Source organism: Aotus nancymaae, unplaced genomic scaffold, assembly GCF_030222135.1.
Source record: "Aotus nancymaae isolate 86718 unplaced genomic scaffold, 86718_ANA_hifiasm-v0.15.2.pri h1tg000059l, whole genome shotgun sequence".
Taxonomy (NCBI): Eukaryota; Metazoa; Chordata; class Mammalia; order Primates; family Aotidae; genus Aotus; species Aotus nancymaae.
Window position 1 is genome coordinate 39,256,440 of NW_026988473.1, and position 24,089 is coordinate 39,280,528.

Below are 24,089 nucleotides of genomic sequence, written 5' to 3' on the forward strand. Positions count from 1 at the left end.
TGAGGTGATAGAAATGTTCTAAAACTATATTATGATGATTGGTGTGAAACTCTGAAAATATACTTAAGATCATCAAATTCTACACTTTAAGAGGATGAAACTTATACTATGTAAATCATATCTTAACAACCTCTTAAAAATTATTAAGGAGAAAGTTCTGAAATAAGTTAACACATTTGTTCTCTGTCCATATCTTAAGAAGGGGATGTAAGGACTCATCAAAAGTTATACTTAGATAAAATATTCTTCCAAGAATGGGAAGTAGAAACGTTAGTTACTTTGATAAAAATCCTAGGTATATGCCATATTTCCTTAATTGAAAAACACCATTTATTTCATAGTAATATAGGGGTAAGAAGTAATTATGTATAACATATATCTAGGAACAAGATAGTTCCTAGGTTCTAAAATTTAAAATCTGAAAATCTCTGCTTTAGGCTGAAAGACGTATGCTATTTATAATATAACACAGTTCTTGAGTTCAAACAGCATTTTTCTAAGTCAAAATATATATAAATCTAAACCCCTTATGTGCCAGAATTGATAACTAAATCTCATTCATTATTGGGCTTCTTTGCACCCAGTAGGATCCCACTAGAGTTCTGGGGGTATTTAACAAAAGTTTTGGGGAGGGCTATCTGGCCTTCACAATGGTTACTATCTAGCCCAAAAAGTTATTGGAGGTCAGAAGTCCTGCTGATTCCCTGCTATGCTCAGGTGCTGAGATCTTTGCCAAGGGCAGAAACTTTAGAATTGGAGACCTGAGTCTTTGGGTATACAGAAAATTCAATTACCCTTGGTGGAACTACCCCACTCTGGCTGTAAACCACTTTAAGAGATTACAGATTCTTAAATCTTCCTTTGGGCTCTAACTGCTTTAGCTTAGACCACTTTTACATTCCCAGACATCAACTTCTGTAATCCCAACTCCCTCTGCATGATTCAGCCTCTTGGAAAGTGTGTATTAACTCTGCCCCAGTAACAGGGGCCTTGATTTTCCAGAACTGGAAGTTCTTCTTGACTCAAAATCCTGAATAAGGTTATGGGAAGAAAGAATGTGTCAGCAGAGGTGCAGAGAGGAAAGTGGGGTGGACGGGTAGAAGGGAAATAGCTTCCTCCTTTCTAGTAACTCTACAGTAACAATAAAACACAAAGTAGTAATTCAATCAAGTGCTTTTCTATTTGGATATATATTATATATGGCATATTATATATAATGTATATCCATCACTTAGGTATAATAATTGTTCATAAATAGAAAAAGTCTATAAAAATGTATGCTAAACAATTGGCAGTAATTTACACTAGTGTTGAACAGAAGACAAATGGGAGTTATATACTATCTTACTCATTTTGTACTTTTGAATGTTTTATAACTAACATGTATCTTTTACAACTAAAGAATAGAGGCTTATGTTGTGTTTTGTTTTAAGAAAGAAAATAAATGGGTAGATGTAGGTCAGAGGATACCATGTAACAAATAAGTAAGATGAACAAGTCTAGAGACCTAATGTACAACATGAGGACTATACGTAATAAAATAAAATCGTACTGTATTTGAGATTTCTGCTAAATAGATTTTAGCTGTTCTTGCCACAAAAACAAAAGCAAAAAATAATGGGTAAGTGTGTGAGATGATGGATGTGTTCAATGCTTCACTATGGTAAACTTTTTACGATCTATGTGTATCCCATAACACTATGTTGTATAATTTAAATATACATAACAAAATTTATTTTTTTTAAAGAAAGACAATGGATTCTAGATGTATCTAAGATTGAATGAAAAAGACAAATCTTTGGAGACAAACAGACCTGGATACAAGTCCCAGCACTGTCACTTAGGAGAGGTTTGGCAAACTTTGTGCTCCAGTTTGTGTGTGTAAGTAAAATACAGATAATGATACCCTGACTGAAGAGTAAAAACTTAGCTTAGTTGGCTTAGTCTTTTGTTCCTCAGATCTGAACAGATTCTGATACAGTGGAGATGCTCAAGAACATTGATACAATGAATGTTCATGGGAAGAAACTTAGTAAAACATCGTTTCATTATTGGCACAAGTAGCAGGAACTCCAAAAATGGCAGAGGCTGTCCCACTGACACTATTACCATTGTTATCATCATCAGCATCATCACAATGTGATGTGGGTCTGTATCTAATGAAGCCATCCCTAAAACTTCCAGGAATGTTTTATTAGATTCATTACTTTCCTCTATGTACCTTAGGAATATAGAATTCATGGCATACTGCAAAGAGAAAGAACCTCAGTTCAAATCCAGGTTTATCACCTGCTCACTTTGTGACCTTAGCAAGTATACTTGATGTCTCTAAGCCTCCAAGTTGTCACCTGAAAATGTGAGCACTAAGATCCATCACACAGGGCTGCTGGGAAGATTAACAAAGACTATACAAAAAAGTGTCTAGTAGCACACCAGGCAAGTAATGTAGATTCAGTGAATGTTAGTTTTGCTCCAGAGAGAAAATTTAGAAACACATCATTAAACTACAAAATTAATGAAGGGCTTAACTGTGGTCCAACATTTCAAGGTTTCTTTTAAAACATCTAGTCCAATAGGAATATCCATAGCTAGAATAAAAGAATGAAGTGAAGCTGTTTGTTTTAACTTCAGTTTTATGTAATGGTCACCTAGGCATCCCCACAGTGTCCCTTTTTCTGAGGCCCTTTGTCTCTCCACTGTGAAGAGACTGGCTTGTGATTCTTTTGGTTTCACAACTACCTAGATGAGATCTGAAGACAAATGTCTAAAGAGGAAACATGGCAAGAAAAATAATTCTGGGTTAATGTTTTTCTTTATAACAGAAGTTTGCCTTCTCTTTCAGGGAGTCTCAGTATGAACGTGTTGTTCTTTCACTTTCTGAAATAAGATGAGGGACAAAAAAAAGCAAAAGGAACTTGAGAGAAAGACTGGTAAAGGAGAAAAATCTCTTTTCCTCCCCTTTCATCAGTGCTTGTGACTCCCTGTCCAGATGCTTTGAAGCTCAGTCAACTATGGGATTCCAAAGAAAAGGCGGTGGGGAGGGGTGGGTGGAATCAGAAAGAAACACAGAACTCTGAAAATGTGCTATCCCTACTACCTGCTTTTCAATGCATCTTTACATTCCTATTGAATTCTTCATTCATCCCCATATTTGATTGAACAGTGCCCCCCAACAATTTATATCCACCAAGAACCTCAAAATGCGACCTTATTTGTAAATAGAGTCTCAGCAGATATAATTTGTTAAAATGAGGCCACATGGGGTTAGTAAGAGCCCTAAATCCAATGACTGGTGTCTTTATAAGAAGAGAAGAAGGGTCACTGTGATACACAGAGGGGAGCAGACCATGTCAGGGCATAGGCAGAAATTGGGATGATGCTACCACAAGTCAAGGCATACCAGGAGCCACCAGAAACTGGAAGAGGCAAGGAAGTGTTCTCCCCTAGAGCCTTTGGAGAGACTGTGGCCTGTTGACTCCTTAATTTTTGATTCTGATCTCCAAAATTGTGAGAGAAAAAGATTTTGTTGTTTTAAGCCACCGAGTGTATGACAATTTGTTATAGAAGCCCTAGGAAAAATTTGTAATCAAATTTTTGTATTATTTTTCACACCATAAAGTGCCAAGAGGACAGTGAGGGCCCAAGTCCTAATGACCTTTACTTTTTTATAAAAAACAGACCCTAAAAGATAGAGGGAAGGGGCCTGGACATATATGTCCGTAATGAAATTGTTTAACTATGTTTGATGGGTAAGGGAAAAAATAAGGGTTTTAGAGACAGACATACTGCATTTAAATCAGAGCTCCAATATGAGACAGCTGTAAGTTATCACTACATTTCTTACATGTGAGCCCCTATTTCCCCATCTTTAAAGCAGAGAGACTAGTATCTACTTTGTTGAGGAGTTGTATTAAGAAAAATACAGTTTTGTGTGGCGATTCCTCAAGGATCTAGAAATATAAATACATTTGACCCAGCAATCCCATTACTCAGTATATACCCAAAGGATTATAAATCATTCTATTATAAAGACACATGCACACATATGTTTATTGTGGCACTGTTCACATAGCAAAGACTTGGAACCCACCCAAATGCCCATCAATGATAGACTGGATAAAGAAAATGTGGCACATATACATCATGAAATACTATGCAGCCATAAAAAAGGATGAGTTCATGTCCTTTACAGAGACATGGATACAACTGGAAACCATCATTCTCAGCAACCTGGCACAAGAAAAGAAAACCAAATACCACACGTTCTCATTCATAAGTGGATGTTGAACAATGAGAACACATGGACACAGGGAGGGGAATATCATACACTGGGGCCTGGGGGGTGGGGGGACTAGGAGAGGAATAGCAGGGGGTGGGGGGATTGGGGAGGGATAGCATTAGGAAAGATACCTAATGTAGATGATGGGGTGATGGATGCAGCAAACCACCACCATGGCATGCGTATACCTGTGTAACAAACCTGCATGATCTGTACATGTACCCCAGAACTTAAAGTATAATAAATAAAAATAAAATTTAAAAAAGAAAAATACAGTTTGCAAGGTTTGCATAGTACCCAGTGTATCATAGATGCTTCATAATTGATAGCTTTTTTTAATTAGCCAGACTCAAACTACAAAAGATAGAAAACAAGAAAAGATATGACAAGCCAACTACCAAAGGGAAAGCCACCCTAGAAATATGAAACTATGTAATTACTGAGATGCAAGAGTCTTAAAATAATCTGTTTCTGCTTTCTCAACCATCTGATGAGTTTTCCTAGGAATATGTATTAAAAATAAAGTCTCTGGAGTTTAGAGAGGTACTAGGTTTTCCCAGCCACATGGTCTGGAGGGTACGCTTTCTTGGTTGACTACCCTTAAGTTATGGTCCTTTTTCCTCTTTGTTGCTAACAAGTCTACCTACAGAGCTGTCTGGGAGCCCAACTCATTTAAGGTAAGTGTGCTAGGAGGTGTCCATGATGGATTCCTTCCATAAATGAAGAGAAAGAAGAATAAAAAAGAAGAGGGATAGTAAGAAGAACAAGATAAATATATCATGATAATTGTATGGCCCTCTCTCTGCCCTTGGGTTTGCATATTTTGTTTCCAGACCAGATGTAAAAAGAACAGATGAAAACTGACCTTAACCATGTACTAGTACTAGAAATGCAATGGCAAAGACAGACACTGACCCTGCCTTCATAGATCCTACAATCTAGAGACAAAAATAGGCCATTCTAATCCCAGATAACGAATGCTAGGAAAAGAGGTAGGCATGGTACATGGTGCCATAATACTACATAGCAGAGGAACATAATCCAGGTGAAGGGTCAAAGGGACTTTATGCGGGAAGTTGCCCTTAATGAAAAGATGGGACAGGAGTTAGCCAAGCAAAATGAGGCAGGGGATAGACTTTGAAAATGAATGCTAATTTCCAAGTGCCAAAGCAACACGAGATCTCACACAGTGAGTCATTACACTAAGGTGATAAATCTATGAAAATTGCTCCAATGAAACCTGGAATGGAAATGTAGGGCAGAGCAAATAACCCCCTGTTTATACACAAAATGTGCACACTATGGGCCAATGTTGCTTTCCAAAGAAAATTAAGCTTCCTGACAGCAGTCTGATGCACCTGTCTTTCTGCCAGCAATTGAGCTACTGATGTTCACAGGTAGTAACAAATATCATTTTCTTCTCTGTGTCTGTGGCAGATTTCCAAAAATGGATATAATGACATCTCCCACTCCCTATGCTGTCTTTCAATGTAACCCTTCCCTCTTCTATCAAGTGGTCAAATCTATCTGCCCTCATTTTGAACTTTGACTGGCCTTAGAAATGTGTTTGTAACTGGCAGAATGTGGCTGTGTTACTTCCAAGGCTAGGTGAGAAGTCTGGCAGCTTCTGGAATGCTCATTGTCTGGATGCTTCATCTCAGGACACTGCTTCTCAGAACCCAGACTCCACACTGTAAAATAGCCAAGAACATGTGGAGAAGCTCCTGGAAGTGCTATAGCTGATAGCCCCAGCTGAGTCCAGCCTTGGAGGAATATCAAGCCAAGCGCCAGACATAGGCAGAAAGAAGCCTTCAGCTGATTCCATTTCTCAGCTTTAAATGTCCCCTCACACTTGAAGTTCTCCCAGTTGGGGCCCTGATATCGAAGAGATACAAGCCATCTCCTCTGGGTTCTATCTGAATTATTGACCCACAGAATTTATGAGCACAGTAAAATGGTAGTTATTTTACACCACTAAGTTTGAGGTAGTCATTACATAGCAATAGACACAATTGATACAACAAGGATGATATCCCTGGCTCCAAGCCCAGGGCATGATATGAAACAGAAGCTCAATGAGATTTTGTGGAACTGGGTTGAAATGAAAATTAAAGCACCTAGAAAGACTCTCTGTTCGTTCCTCTGAGACAGTCTCCCATCTTTAAAGTGAGGTGTATTAAAGGATGCCTCACTATTTATCAGTTGCCTCACACTGCCTTTACCAGCAGTCTTTGGTTATCCCATAACAAAGACCCTAAAATAAATCCAAAGAAGGGGCAATTTTGAAGTATTCAAAATACATTTTCATCAACATCAACTCAGTAATTGCCCTGGGAACTTCAGTGTATCTGTTGATAGCACCATCAAAAGCTGTCACCAAATTCTACATCCAGTTTCTCTGGCTGAGGCTGTCTAACAGCCTATTAACAGAGGAAGTAGAAAATCATACCAAGAGAGCTACAGAGTTGTTTTTTTTTGAGTTTCTGGAGAATTTACAGGAACCCAGAAGTACAGAAGACAAGATTATGTTCTCCTTAGAGAAAGTACAGTGATAACAAATCTGAGCTCTGGACATATAATCCTGAGTTAAAAAATCTCAGCTCTGCTACTTAATGACTGTGAACGTATTCATATTTTTACATGTTATCTCTCATGTTGTTTCTCCTTTAGTTAAAAAATAAATAAATAAAAGGCTGGCGTAAGAATTAAATATGACCTGCTGGGTGCCGTTGCTCACACTTGTAATCCCACCACTTTGGGAGGCCAAGGTGGGCAGATCACAAGGTCAGGAGTTAAAGACCAGCCAGGCCAATATAGTGTATGGTGAAACTCTATCTCTACTAAAAATACAAAAATTAGCCAGTCATGGTAGCAGGTGCCTGTAGTCCCAGCTACTCGGGAGGCTGAGGCAGGAGAATCACTTGAACTCAGGAGGCGCAAGTTGCAGTGAGCCAAGATTGTGCCACTACACTCCAGCCTGGTCAACAGAGTGAGACTCCATCTCAAAAAAAAAAAGAGTTAAGTAAGACCATGAATATGTGAAGTTATTCACATATTTGTCATGTACCTCCTAAGTGCCTGTGCTATTCTAAGTCCACAAAATGGTGAACAAATGAAACAAATCTCCTGCTATGATAGAGCTCACATTCTAGCAGGAGACACAAACAATAAATAAATATGTAAAGTAACATGTAATATGTAATTAAGGGTAGTGATCACTAACATGGAAAAATAAAGCACAGAGTAAGGGAATGGAGTGTGATGAGTAAGGGAATGGATCTACTAAAGCAGACAGGTCTAGGAAAGGTTTCCTGAGGACACATAAATGAAAACTTAGATGAAATGCAGGAATAAACCATACAATTATCCTGGGTGTTCCCAGGACTCTACAGAGCAGGTGTGAAGTAAATGTGGGAAGGAAGAAAATGGAGGAATAGGAATATCTCTAAGAAGATTTTTGCAATGTTAATTCTAGGTGGCAAATGGGATTTAGCTTGAAAGTCAGATCTGATTGTCTGATAGTGGTTGCCCCAGAGTACCATATTAGAAAGGACTTGAGATCAAACCCTAGTTCAGTAAGGAGACTGCTTTACGATTATAAGATTTAACACTGAACACCAGAGACGACCATGACAGCCCATATACCATGTACTGCTTATTCTTGTATGGGAATAATAATAATAGCAATAATTTCTTAAGCATGCATTTTTTTTACTGGACATGTGCCGAACAATTACTCTTGCTGGACCTTTCCCATTGACACTTTTATTTTTCACAACCACCTTGAAAGATAACATTTTTTTTCCCAGTAAAAGATGAAGCTCACAGATGTTAGTTTCCTAAACTAATAAAGAAAAGTCTAAGAATTAAACCCAGCACAACATCTCCTCGATGCTCACAATCTAGTCACAACGTGCTATGAACAGGCCTTACCTCTTGATAACAGAACTTGTTAGCTGGTATGCTCATTGCTAGCATGGACCTCTTACTCCCCAGTGGTTGGTGTATGGCCTAGTTCTAGGCTTGGGTCTGTGCTGAGCCCCTTGTGCATATGATATAGTTGTATCTGTGGAGTGCATCCTAAACAGTTTACCTCATCTTAGAAAGTTCGTCTAAATCAGTGGTTCTCAAACATTGTGATGGAAGACTTATTAAAATGCAGATTACTGGGCTCTACCCCTAAAAATTTGCTGATTCAGTTTGTCTTGGTTAGGGTCTGAGGATTTGGATTTCTAATAAGTTCCCAAGTGATGCTGATATTGCTGATCTAGGAGCCACACTTTGAGAATCCAGAGTCTGAACTAGCTCCCCAATCTTGGCCACATATTAAATCATCCGGGGAATTGTTTTAAATGAACCAATGCCTAGCCCTAGACCAGACCAGATCAACTAAATCAAAATCTCTATGGTGGGGTCCAGACATATGCATGTTAAAAATCTCCTCCAGAAAGAAGTGAAGGTTGAGAACCACCCAGCAACCTGGTCCTCCTTTCTAGCTGTTCCAAAAGATAAAACTGGGAAAAAATAACCAAGCTCACTCCAGTCAGAAGCCAAGCCTTGGTTGATTTATTGTGGATAGGCGCCAACTTCAGGGTTGCGTTAGAACACGGAGGTGAAGGTGTACATGTCAGCATAGGTGCTAGAGAGTCCGGAAGCCACAGAGTAGCCTCCAGAAGGAAGAGACAGAGTCCCTAGACATGCCATCTGGTAAGAGAATCCATGAGTCTGTCCTTTAGAGGTATTCTAACAGTGACTAAATGTCAATATGTGTTCGGTCATTGTCATTTCCTTCATAGCTGGAGAATCTTCCAATGTGAAGGACACTAACATTATCACCATCATCTGGCTCAACAGGAGTAAAATTCAATAGAATAGAGATGATCCACATCTGTAAGACTCCTCAAAGATGAAACCCATTGCAACTAGTATCTAATCCTCTGAAATCTACAAAGATAAGAATTTCAAGTATAAACATTGTGAAATATTTTTTCCATAAAAGAAAAACCCTAGGAATCTAAAAATCAGATACTGACTTCTCCCTTTGCAGTGCCAACAATGAAACCAGCAGACAATCTCTAAAACCTTCTTTTTATCCCTGTCACTCAAAAAGAAAAATCAAGAACATCAAATGAAAAGACTTATCTGTGAAGTTTTTTGGTGTTTGGTAACTTTGCAGAAGCACAAATCAGAACTTCCCAGAATCTCCTAGTCACAAAGTTTCCTAAGCATTTCCACTTTAAATATACTTACAGAATAATTTTTTTCCTCTATAAAGACACTTTGTCCTCTTTTTCAAAGCTTCTTTATTGCCTGATGGCTGTGTGAAGATACTGGTTCTAATATGCAAATAAATTTTCAAATATTTATTGATTTTATTTTTTAAGATGCCTATGACAAAATGCCTTATATATATGCTGTTCTCTCTGCATGGTCTGCATTCAGACACAGTCCTTATCCAGTTCTTAAAAAACTACCCAATTTCCACACATTTGCTGTACAATCTCAGGAGATTCTTGCATGCTTTATTTTTGATTGACCTAAGATTATAAAAACTAATAAACATTACAAATTTAAAGTTTTCTGTTCCATTCCAACCTCCTTGACAGGAACCCCATTCTTGGGACAAAACAGATCAACTATTTGCGGCATTAAAAATTACCCCATTTACCTATTCGATTCATTTTTTGGATTTTTATATATTAGTAGTCAAATAACCAGATTTCTCCCCTCACCTATCTTGCAATACCTCACATTTAAAAGAACAGGAGAAATAACAAAAAGTAAACTGTCAAGGTATGGGTTCGAGTCACGTTCATTTTAACCATTACATTTTGTAAATGGTTTTCACTTCTCAGTGATAAATAGCTCTAAAACAATCATTAAAAGTTACAAAAATCCCAGTCATTAAAGACTCCACGATGTCCACCTTTCTCTTTCTCTTGACACTGTAAAATGGATGAGCATATTTTGTGATAAGTTTTCCCCAATGGGGAATTGAAACATCTCAAATGCTTGGTCCTACATAACCTTGATTGCCTAGACTAATTGTATTCCCAGAAAAAAGTGGACACACTCCTTCCTTTAGCATTCTGTTTAAGTTTCTTCTATGCCCTGGTACAGAATTTAAACAAACCTCTACTTCATAAAATTTCCCCAGGAAACATCAATTTAACAAATCTGTCACTATAAAATGTGCCCTTTAACTGTGCCCAAGAGCCAACTGAAAAATAAGATGAAAACAATATATCTATTAATATAACAGTGCATATTGTCATATGTTTATGAAAATGAAAATAGTGATAAGCAATTGTAGTAATAGCCTAATGCTAACTTGTCATTGCATACACATACACTCACTGACCTCAGTAAAGGAATACTTCAAACAGTGAGACAAATAAGTCTTAATTTTATTTGCCTGAATTTACCTGTTGAAATGTATAATCAATCAAAATTAATGAAAAATATTTGAAATGTTTAATCATTAGCATACAGAACAAAGAGAACTTTGCCATCCCACTTACTAAAAATTAATACACCATTTAAAACATTCAAAATGTGTTTTAGAGTAGCTATGATAATTATATCCTGGCCAAACATGTGATTCTTCCACTTTATCTTTAGTTCAATTAAATAAATATTATTGTGCTTACATTTAGACATTATAAGCAAAGGTTGCAATTAAAAGATAACACACATCCCTGATGTTTGAAATAAAGAACCATAATTATTACCACATAAGTAGGAAATATAAATGCTATAAAAATAGAATATCTTAAAAGAAAGAACTTACTACTCAGTACCAATCATGGGAATTAATATTATCTATTACCCCAACACTATTTTCTACAATCAGCTGATGAGATTCAAGTGTTAAATTTTTATATCTTTCACATATTATCTAATAAGTCCATTTGGAATATATAAGCTAAATTATAACAAGAAGTTATATATATAATACTTTAGTTAAAATGTAAAAGTTAAAACATAATTTTATTTGCTTTTCACATCAACTTTGTAAGAAAGGCAGGAAGTTACTACGGTCCTCATTTTGTCTGAAACCATAATCCAAGTTTCCTGACTTCTTGTTCAAATATCTAGATGTCTTGTCCAAAGACTGAGTCTTACCAAGAGAAAGCCGAGTGTTCTGCATAAAAATGGACATCTTAAAACAATCTCCATAGGAAGAAAGTGCTGTTATAATAGAATCCTTATTTTACAGAATGAGAAAACAAGCATCAAGACATAAAGATCACTCGCTATTTTGGTTTCCTATTGCTGCTGTAACAAATTACCAAAACAGTGCCTTAAAGCAACATTAATTTATTCTCTTCTACTTTTGGAGGTCTGAAGTCCAAAATGGGTTTCACTGGGCTAAAGTCAAGGTAGTGGCAGTGCTGTTTTCTTTTGAGGGACTTCTGGGAATGATCTGTTTTGTTTTCTTTTTGACTTCTCCAGCTTCTAAGGCTTCCTGCACTCCTTGGCTTGTGACCTACTATCTGCCTTTTCAAAGTCAGCAACATTGAGTGACGTCCTTCTCATGCTGCTATCTGCCTGGTTCTCTGTTTCTTGCTTTCCTCTTGTAAGGACTCCTGTGATTACATTGATCTCACCCAGAAATACAAGATAATGTAACTGTCTCAGGGTCAGCTGATTAGCAAACCTAATTCCATCTGCAACTTTAATTCTCCTTTTCTTTTTAACCTAATATATCAACAGGCTTTAGGGATTTATATGTGGAGAGGAAGCATTATTTTGCCCACCACATCAACACATAGCTAGAAAGTGGTACAGCTAAGACTTAAACATGGCCTTGTCTGACTTCAAAGCCCACTCACGCTCTCAAACCACCCGATTATATTGCCACCTTGCAATGCCCAATATTACATACAAAGTCTTCCCTGCTAAGGAGGCAGAAAGCACCATCTCAGAACTGTATGACTTCGCTCACTGTCTACTTGAATTGGTGAGGCTGAGTAAACTGAGACAACATAACAGATAAGAGGTAACAACTGGGCTACACTCTCTCCAGCTTCTGGGAATGCTTGAGGAAAATCTGACACCCAATTGTACTTTTTGCAATATCAAGTGAGAAAATATAATCTTTAGAGATAAATGAGGGTCTTATTAGGGTTGTCGTATACTGATTACATTTCCAAGGCTGTCCCTGAGCATCTTGTATTTAGTTGTCTGAATATCTGATCACTATGCCTGCAGCGACATTTAGGAATGGGAACTGAGCATACTCCTACTCCTCCACATGCTGAGAAATTTTCAAGGATTTTAACATGAAGCAGCACAGACACTGAAGCTTCCTTGGGCTGATACAACCCAATCTAGGGTCAGTTCCTATCCCTTGGAACCAAAACAAATACCAGACTGAGGGGATACCAGTGTCTGGGTGACTAAGGCCTCTATGATGCTCCTGATTGTGAGTGCAGCAGTATTGCAGTATTCCCACTTTGCATTCTTTTTTTTTTTTTTTGAGATGGAGTCTCACTCTGCTGCCCAGGCTGGAGTGCAGTAGCACGATCTTGGCTCATTGCAACCTCTTGCTCCTGGGTTCAAGCAATTTTCCTGCTTCAGCCTCCCAAGTAGCTGGGATTACAGGCGCCCGCCACCATGCCCAGTTAATTTTGTATTTTTAGTAGAGACTGCGTTTCACCATATTGGTCAGGATGGTCTTGAACTCCTGACCTCGGATGATCCACTCAACTTGGGCTCCCAAAGTGCTAGGATTACAGGCATGAGCCACCATGTCTGGCCTACATCTTTTCTTAAATCCAAGTAAACTTACTGGGTGAAACTTGTGTCTTGTGAATTGAATTGATAAAACAAACTAGAAACCAAGACTTGTTGTCTTGTTTATCCAATGACTGAATGTCCTTCCACAATCCACAGAAGAGCCATTCTTAGGGCTCCAGTGTCAATACTGCTAAATGTGATGAGCAAACATCTGTCTTAAATTCAGCAACAAAGTATGTTTTTTCTTTCATTTCAATAGTTACAACATTCTTTGTAGATCAATAATAAAACCAAAGGACTAAGACCTTCACCAAAGCAAGCTTATAAAAACTAAAATATATCTGCGTCTCAAGTAATATTTAATTCTTATAGTGCCAGAGCATACCAAGTAAAAAAAAATGAAGAAAGAATAGACAACTAAAATATTTCAAGGTAACTGGCACCCACTAATCTTAAGAAAGGTGATACAAGTAAATTAGTATAGCCCAACAAACTCAGTAGATATTCTCTCTATAGTATATGATAATAATAATACATGCACATGGCTTATCTAAAGTATAGATAACCTTGAGAGCAGGTTGCCATGTCTTTTTGATTTTTATATTTAGTACAGTGCATTGTGAAAGACAGCATACGATGTGTCTTAAATAAGCAAAGACATGTAAATGTAGGAGTCTTAATACTTCCTAAAGCTACTAGGTAATTATAAAATAAATAAACCAAGGAATAAACAATTTGAACAGTAATGTTCCAAACTTTAGAAGCAATTTGACAATATCAAGGCAAATTAAAGATGCACATAACAGAAGGAGACTTATGCCAGTACATTAATTCTAACATTCTTTGTAATTGTAAAAACTAGTCATCAGGAAAAAGGATAAGTAAATTGTGACCTATCCATACAATGGGTTATTGTGTCGTAATTAAAATGAAGAGCTACATATGTGAGCATGGATAAGTCTCAAGGATATTGAGTGATAAATACAAGTGGCAATTGAATATATATATTATGATATAATTTTATAAAGTTAAAAGCATTTCAAACAACACTATACACATTGGTTATAAGTATAGGGATATGCAGTAGTAGCATAAAACATGCAAGAAAATGATAAGTATCAAATGCAAGGAAATGAAGAAGGTATATATGGCAACATGTTAAGATTTGATAGGATTCAGTGATGGGTACAGGATTGTCACATTATACTTTACATTTCTCTATAGTTTGTAACGGTTTGTGAATGTTATTAAAAGGAAACTACTTACACTGTCACAAAGGTTTATACTGGGAGGAATACTAAAAATATTCAAAATGAAGTGTCCTAGTTTACACAGCCAGGCATCTCAGAGCAAGTATATGGAAACTCTGAAATTAAAACCAAGTTTATCCAATTTGTATCCCAAGTAATATTTAATTCTTATAGTGCCAGAGCACGCCAAGTAAAAAAATAAAGAAACAATAGACAACTAAAATATTTCAAGGTAACTGGCACCCACTAATCAGGTGACAATTTACTTATCCTTTTTCCAATGTGCATCTGTTCTTTATCCACTGTGACTCACTGTATATTTTGCATTGCTTTTATTTTTGGTTTTTAGTTAAATAATTTTTTTATTTAGTTAGAGAGAAAAATTCAGTATAACAATTCCTTCACTTCTGGATAACAGTCTGTGTTGCCTTTAGGGTTGTAAATTTCAAGTCTGTGAGAACAAGTAAAGAAAGGTGAGAGAAGAAAGCCACAGGGCCAACTGAAAGTCTTTACATGTCCGAGCTGGAAGGAATCATTTCACTGGTATTGCCAACACATAAACTTGCTGTGGCAGCCAAACACATTTGCAGAGTTATGGATAAAGGGCTGGGGTGCAGTTATCCTTAATGGAGATGATGGCCATCTGTCTCACCCCTCAAATGACAGCCTAAATTCCAACCAGAATCATGAGAACTCTCCCAGCCCCAGGAACAGTGACTGAGGATAGAAAGCTTGTTCACCTGCTTTTCCAAGATGATACTAACTGTAGGAAAAGAACAGAAGCACAAAATGTATTCATTTACCCTTAGATTTCTTCTGTGATTTTTACCTTTCCCCTTGATGTTCTTCCCTGAAGGGATGATGCAATCCTTTTTTTAGATTCCAGAACCCAAATCAGTTCTAAAAGTAAGGGGAAAGGAACTAACATGTATTGAGCTCTCCTTTCCAGTTTTCAAGAGGCATTTCCTTATTTCAGTTTCACAGCCACCCTTTGAAACAGGTATCATCAATTATCTGCCTATTATAAAGAAAAGAAATTGAAGTTCTAAAAGTCAGATAAGATATCCAAGTTTATACATCTACTAAAGTGCATGATATCTACCTAAAATCCATGTTTGTTTATTTTTATTAACTACATGTTGCATCTTTGTCAATTCATGTTCTCTTTCAGGTCCTCAGCTTTTTAATCTGAAAAGTGGGTAGAATAGCCTACCTTGAACATTCTATGATTCTCTGAATAAAGCAACCCTATAAGGGCAGACACAGAATGTCTATTCACATAGACAACTTGTACAGAAAAGATCAAGAGAGCCTGTGACAAATAATAGAGTGACAACAATAAACAAATAAGAGAGTCAGCACCCTTGCCCAGAGAAACTGCATGAAATTTAAGAATAAATAGGCAAAATTTGAAAGGGAGGTATTAATTGCTTAATAGACCAGACAATGTCTTCTTTGAGAATGACCAGGTCATTATTGATGAACTTATCATTTTTTACGTTGATTTTATGACTCCTGAGCAAACCTCCCAAATCAAATCTCAGCTCCTTTAGCAATTACCTTAGCACCATCTTCCATCCTTTTCTAACCAGCTATTCTAATAACCAAAAGGAAAACAGGTTAATCTACCTGACTTCAAACTTTCAGACATCTTGTCTCTCTTCTGTTCATGTTCTCCTGTCTTCTTTCCATGAAGTCATGTCACTTCTCTCTGTCAAAGACCAGCATCTGGCTCATTTTTGTCAAGTTTTCCCTTGACTAACCCCAATAGGGTCCAGTGACTTTTAACTATTTCAGATTTCTCTTGTCTCTTTAGTGCAAATGGACAAAAAAAATGACTTTTAAATTATATTTCTATCATGTGCCAAATATTCTGCCAAAGCCTTAGTAAATGCAATCACGTGAATCACACTTAATCCTGTCAAGCCAAATATTATTATTGCTATTTCACCAATGACAAAAATGGAGAGCCAGCAATATTAAAGTGACTTGTTCAAAGTCACACATTTAGAAAACTAGAATTGATAACCAAATCAATCTGGATCTAAATCCCAAAAAAATGACTTTCTGTACTCAGAGAACAGATTGAGGATGTGTAGAAATACAGCATTTTTTTTATTTTTCCCTTTCTCCTACATGGTATCAAACAACCCACTACTTATTCATTTCCCTCTATTTCTAAAATTTTAGACCTCCCCAGGGCCAGCCAGGTTTGCATTGCTGGATGTCCATTTCCTCCAGTAAATAACATTAATGTTGACCAAGAATATTGGACATAAGACTAAACATATTAACCTTTCCTTGAAACCACTACACTATGTCAAGACACAAAACTGCAGCTCTGGTTCCCACAGCTCAATAAAGGCTTAACAAGCCTTGGAGAGGGTCCAGAGGTGAGCAATTAAAACATCCTAAGAGATGGAAAGAGTTGTCTTAGAAGAACAAACTAAAATCAATCAAAACCTCTAAGTTTACCAATATAAACACTGAGAACTAATAGATTCTGAGTCTGAGTTAAAGCAGGTAGACATAGAGAGTATGAACATACATATACTCACTGTCACTGACATTTGCTATTTTTTGGCCATCCAGCATCCGTTTCCTCTTCTAACAGGCATCAGCATTCCTTATGGGGAAATGCATATCCTTCACTAATGTATATACTGTGGTGAAATCCAGAAATTCCCTCCTACCACAGGATCTCAGTGAATGGGGCCCTCCTTTTAACATGTCCAGTAAAATAATGAAGTCGTCATCTGACCCAAGCTCAGCAATCATGTGACCTAGGCTCAGCCAATCAGACTTTACCTTTTGTTCAATTTTGACTCTTTAGAGACAGAGAAATAACAGGCCAGAGGATGTGGTAGTTAGGTTTAGCCAGCCAATCATTCTCCCTATGAGATCTTTCCTTCCTTTCTGCATCCTGGCCATTAGAAGCCTCCTTGGTTTCAGTCTCTTTCTACACAAGTTTCAGCATCCTGCCAATAAATTCTATGAGCTCCTGATAGCCTTGTAATAAGTCCCTTTTTGTTTAAATTAGAGTCATTTTCAGATACCTCTTCCCTAATAAACAAGAAATACAAATCAAAGGCCAGATAAAGTGCTAAAAGTGAATCTCTTTTACTAGAACTTATGAAGCAAGGTGCAGGTAAAAACTAAAGGAGAGAGAATGTGTGCATGCCAGACACTGCACTAAAGAGCTTTATACCCATTATCACATTTAAGTCACAACAACCCTGTGAGCTGGGAAGCAGGATCTCCATTTTGAAGACTAAAACTTGGCTTAGGAAGGTTAAGTAGCTTGCACATGGTAAGTGGTTAAAAAATAAAAGATACTGAAATGAAATACAAGTGTGTTCCTACTCAAACTATAAAGAATTCAAAATACAAACAAATGCAATTTGTTTATATTGCTACTAATGTTTATAACATTAGTAGCAGACATCAAGAGAGAAAACATTATTTTACAATATGTTTGAATTATCCTGTCAGCCCTAAGGATTGATGGATAGGTTAATGGATGGATGGATGGATGGATGGATGAATAGATGGGAAGATGGAGAGGTGAAGAGATGGGTGGACAGGCACACTAAAAGATGACATAAAATTGGTTGATCTCAAGGAAGGACAATTCTTATGTGATTAGCTCTTAAAGCATCAGTAATAATTGGCACTAACAACAAAATACAACAAAATACTGTATCTTAAGTTGCCATTTGAAAATGTAACCCATATGTATGTTGCATATCGACTTTTTTTTCAATATTATATTTAGAAGAATGAGGAAATTCACAAGTTGCTTTGCTACTACTAGATGACTTCAAATTCTATTTAAATAATTAGAACCTAAGGCAAAAATTACATTTTCTCGAAAACACATGATTTCACTTGAATCAAAACTCACTCATTAACAGAACAGAGGGCATTCATTTTAGTATAATAAAACATTTAACAAATTAAATAATTCTGTAGGAAAACTAGTATTCTTTTAGAGAGTATAGTACGTGCTTTTCCTCAGAGACATTGACATACATCTTGAAAAATGAGTTTCTTCTCAACTGACTCATTTGAAACACAATTTAGCATGCCTGGCCAGACACGGGGGTTCATGCCTATATTTCCAGCACTTTGGAGACAGAGGCAGGTAGATCACTTGAGGTCAGAAGTTTGAGACCAGCCTAGCCAACATTATGAAACCCCATCTCTACTAAAAGTACAAAAATTAGCCTGGCATGGTGGGCACCTGCCTGTAACCTCAGCTACTAGGGAGGTTGAGGCAGGAGAATTGCTTGAACCCAGGAGGCAGAGGTTGCAGTGAACGGAGATGGTGCCACTGCACTCCAGCCTGGGCAACAAAGCGAGACTCCACCTCAAAAAAAAAAAAAAAAAAAAAAAATTAGCATGCAAAGGAAATAAGAAAAAAGAAGAGGATATAGAATGGGGTAGGGGGGAATGTGGGATATTGATTATAACCAACCACTTCATTTTACAAAAGAGAAAACTGAAGGCCAGTGAAGTTAAGTGACTTCTCCAAGCTCACACAGCAGTTGCTAGCCAACCTGGGGTTCCCACTCATGCATTCCTGGTTTAGGAATGGTGCTACTCTCTGTATCACATTGCCCTTCACTACACCTACAAAACACACTATGGGCCAACATGTAAGAAAACAGACAAAATTATATATTCCACCTATGAGCCCCCAAAATAATCATAGTAACAGAAATGCAGATGTTTTTTCTTCTGTTTCAGACTAGTGAAGGTATTTCCCTTTATCCTCCCTGAATCTCACTTGTGCAGAGATGACTCATTTTCTAACCCTGTTAAACTCAACACCACAAACCTGATTCCAGTCACATTATGAAAATAAAATAATAGCTGTTGGGTCAGCATGGTTCCCACTAGCTGTATTCATTATCCTTTGACAGGTAACATGGGAGATCAGAATGCTGCCATCTAACTAGGAAACATCCTTGAAACACGAGTGAAAATCTCAACCTGCTTTTTACAGGCCACCACAGCTCTGCTGATGGAATGCTGTCAAACGGATCGATGCCTGCATTTCCTTAATTAATGATAATCTCGCCAGGGGAGAGGGAGTGGATATTGTTTTAATCTTTGTAAAACTTTTCTGCAAACACTGGAGCTCTCTTGAGCATTCACAGGGATATAGCAAGTCCTCTACTAAATAATATATTCATTCACAAGCTTTATTTGTTCAGCTGACCCTATGAATAGATATTCTGAAACCTGTAAAAATATTTTAAAAAGAAAATCTATATTCAAATGTGTATAATATCACTTCAGCAACAATCATTTATTATGCACCTACTACGTATCCTGCACTGAGCTGGCCCTTGAAAAAGGTTTAAGTCAGGGTTTATTTGAGAGAGTCCATAATTTATTGGGAGAGACAGATCATGTTCATAAAAAATGTGCAAGATTATACTATACTGAGGTAATAAAATTCTTCAATAGCACTTTTTTTTTCCATAAATCTTGAACATACTGTTCTATTTGGAATTTGTTAAAAGTCAATCCCACCTCTGCTTTGTGGTGCTGGGACTAGAACTGTAAACCCCACATCTTTATTTTGCCAGCTGTTCCCTCTGGGTGCAAGAGGAGAACCGCAAGCCTTCAGAATGAAGTCAGGACTTCACCCTTCTTGTTGTTCCCCCTTAGCTTCCTCCTGTAAGTATCATCCTTTCAATGATTCTCCAGTCCAACATCAACAGTTTTCTTTCCAGTAGCAGTACTTGGTTCCTATGTGCAGTTTTTCCAACACTTGAAGAACAATTTTTATGGCACCCTCAGATAATAGTATCAGCTGGCCAGCCTCTCCTCACCTTCCTCTGGTAGCCTCCATCCTATTATACCATTTTTCTATGCTCAGAGACTCTAGCATCTGGGAAGCCACTTTTCTAAGCTTCTAAATATTAATAATAATAACTTCTCCCTCTTGTTTTCCTAGCCCTAGGTGGCTGTTTCCTGAAAAGGCTATTTCTATGATACCTGAAAAAGCTACTTCTGTGATAACTTAATGCTCTTTTTTGTGTTTTGTATGTTTAGTTCTTTAATATGTAGTTACAATTTATTATATCTTCTATTTAAAAATAATTTGTGTGATTACTGTCTCCTGACTGAACTCTGACAGATTAGAAAGTTCAATGAAGCTCATTTTCTTTCTTTCTTTCCCTCCCTCCCTCCCACTGTCACACTCTGTTACCTATGCTGGAGTGCAGTGGTGCAATCTCAGCTCAGGTACAAGTAATTCTTCTGCCTCAGCCTCCCTGAGTAGCTGGAATTACAGGCACCTGACACCACATCCGGCTAATTTTTGTATTTTTAGTAGAGACAAGGTTTTGTCATGTTGACCAAACTGGTCTTGAACTCCTGACCTCAAGGCCTGTCTTGGCCTCCCAAAGTGCTGGGATTACAGGCATGAGCCACTGTGCCTGGCTGGAGCTCATTTTCCTAAGAGCACAGGCTCTGGCTGGAGTCTGCTAGGATTTGAATCTAAGCTCCACCATCTGGTAGCTGTGATAAAGTTAAAAGGGACGTTAGCTCACCTCTCTGTATTCATATACATATATGTATTTTATTGTACTTTAGATTCTGGGGTACATGTGCAGATCATGCAGGATTGTTGTATAGGAACATACATGGCAATGTGGTTTGCTGCCTCCATCCCCATCACTTATATCTGGCATTTCTCCCCAAGTTCTCTCTCCCCAACCTCCCTACCCCCACTGTCCCTCCCCTAGTCCCCCGCAACAGACCCCAGTGTGTGATGCTCCCCTCCCTGTGTCCATGTGCTCTCATTGTTCAACACCCGCCTATGAGTGAGAACATGCAGCGTTTGATTTTCTGTTCTTGTGTCAGTTTGCTGAGAATGATGGTTTCCAGATTCATCCATGTATCTGTATTCTTATCTGTTACACTGGGATAATAACAGTTTTACTTCATTAGATAGTTGTGAGAATTAAATAAGTCAAGGTATGTAAAGTCTCAGAATAATGCCACATCTATAAAAGCACTATTAAAAATCTGGCTACTATTTTCACAGAGTGAACCACATATACTCAGACACCAGCATGTCTTCTTTAGTACACTAGTAGAACAAAAAATAATGACAATTAACATATTGTATTTTCTATTAATTAAATGAAGATTTAAGATTTCTGCCATTTTTCTGCAGTCCATTGCAGAATGTGGAAGAATTTAACCTGCCATCATTGAGAGACAAGAAAGAAAGAAATGTTAACAAAATTAAGTGTGGACATTTCCCATCTCTAATATCATAAAAATTCAAACTTCTTACTGAGTGTGTAGTTCAGAAACAGCAAACAAGAGAAGAGGTATAAGTTCCCAGCTGTTTCCTTAAATTAGTACATATTGCTAATGTGAAATAGTGACATAAGGAAAAGAGGAGCTTTGCAGTTGAAATTGGGTAACCTCAGCCCTGTCATGTCCCACCTCAGAGACTGTGACAAATTACTAACTCTTTAAAGCCACATAGCCCTTATGAAGTAGGCATTCAATTAACAGCAGCTCTTTTTTTCTCCTTTCGGTAAATATCGCCAGAGTAAATTCACTTGCCTTGTATCACTTTGTACTATAGGTTGGTGCAAAAGTAATACCGTTTTTGCCATTAATAGTGACAAAAATTGCAATTACTTTTGCACCAAGCTAAACCTAAATATTTATTCTGTTTTTCCCCCATAGATACAATATAAATGTATTACTCAGCCTCACATGTCAGCCAAATGGAAGCCAGCAAAATCTCAATGATGACTGATAAATTAGGTTTCAAAGGTCTAAAACTAGTTCCAGCTCTTACTATGTTACCTTACAGAGAGAAAGAGAGAGTACCCAGTTCACCAAGGAAATGTGAACTTTAATAGGGAAGTATGGGCCCTTAGAGCTCCTCATTTTTCAAAAAAATTATTTGACATGGTGCTTACTTTACCTACTACATCAATAGTGAGATGGGGAAAAAAGAAATAGGATTCAGGATTCACCTAGAAAATGTAGTTTTCTAGGCAGAGAGCATTTTTTTGAAACAAGATATTCAATTATTAAGGAAATCCATGGAGAAAGATATCTTTAAAGGAGTTGGATGTTCAGATAAAAGGTTTGCCTGGCTACTTCTAGATGACCTGACCAAGCCAGAGATGCCTTAAACCTTGCCCCAGTAAAGCAACAGGGAAACTCACCAGAAACAAGGAGAAGGCAGTGCAGAATTCACAGCTAAGGAGCTTCTATGGTAAAATTTAGAGAAAGTATTAGGCCAATGTGTTTTCTGCTCAGCTAAGGGAATAACAAAAATCTCCCTTCAAATTGAACCTTAAATGGCTTCCAGCTGTAAATAAATAGAAATGGATGATTTATTTCTACATTATTTGCCAACTCATTTCTCTTTTACAGAAAGGAAAATTGTCTACTCTTGATCTTAAAGCATTTTCTGATTGTTCGGAATTCACGTCAGAGGCGAAAAGAGAATCTCTATGTAAATTCTCTGATAAAAATCATGAGCAGCAGCATGCCAAACAGAATCAGGCAAAAATTAGTAATTCCACATCAGAACACGTTTCAGTCACATAAAAATTTGTTTTCCAATTAACACCCACTGATGTGCACAACCAAAAGGAAGCATCTACTATAATCACAGCTTTGAAAGCAGCCACAGATTTTGTTTTTCTTCCAGATGATAAGATATAAATTAAAGATTATGAAATACTGATTAATTTAATTATATAGGAACAGCAAAATGACATTGCCTAATGTATATTTATACTGGGTTGTCTCCTAAATAATTTGTCTGCAAGCTATGGCATGGGTCCAAATCCAGATACCCCACCCTGCCCCCGACTAAATTCAGTCCTCTAGCCAGCTAACTCTTTGTGTAAATGAATTTTTATTGAATTATAGCTAAACCCATTTGTTTACATACATTCTGTGGCTGCCTTCTTGCTGCAATTCACACTTGAATAGTTGCTACTCAGACAGTATGACCTATAAAGCCTAAAATATTTACTTTCTGGCCCTTTATAGAGAAAAAAAAAAAAGTGTGTTGATTCCTGTCCTAAACTGTTGCACAAATATTCCCTATATTTTGGTGGCAAAGATAAATAGGGTAAGACCACTCCTAACTCAAACTATGTGCAAAATGTAGCTCCAGAAAGCAAACAAAAGTCAAGTTTCAGTATGGTCATGCTGTGTCTAGAAATTTGGGTGGAGTATATTTTTCTTGCTCTTTAATTTTGTTCTTTGCCAAGTGACTTGATTTGGCCAAGGGATATTAATAGATGTGATATAAGCAATGACTTAAAATGTGTTTTTACGTATTTTGGAGCTTGTCTTGCACTTTCCTTTGCCATACTAAAAACATGCCTATGCTCACCTACTATCGAAAGTTGGATGAGAAATACACTAGCCAACTCACATCATGAAGCAGAGCCACCTCTGCCAACCTGCAAGACCTTGAGAATAAATGAGTTTTTTAAGCCACTGAGTTTTGAGATGGTTTATTACATATGATTATTGTGGCAATAGCTAACTAGTATATCATCAAACCACTCTCTCATTGCATTTCAAAACCTTTCAAGTATGTTATTTCCTCTACACAAAATTTCTACTAGATCACTTGCCTAAAATACCCTTTTTTCACCACTTTCTATTCAAAATATTTTATGTTTTCAGGATCTAGCTCCAGCCCAACTTTTCCATGGAAAAGCTGTCAGCTATTTATCTACTTCTTTAAGTGCCAGTAATACTATGTCCCTTTCCTCTCCCCTGTTCAGTCAGAATACAGATTCTCA

At 37.3% G+C, this 24,089-nt stretch overlaps 1 protein-coding gene across 3 annotated transcripts in view; it reads right to left on the bottom strand.

The window, feature by feature from the left end:
- The window catches only part of NELL1 (neural EGFL like 1), a 912,020-nt gene that overhangs the window by 374,564 nt on the left and 513,367 nt on the right, over nt 1-24,089 (bottom strand). The window lies entirely within an intron of this gene.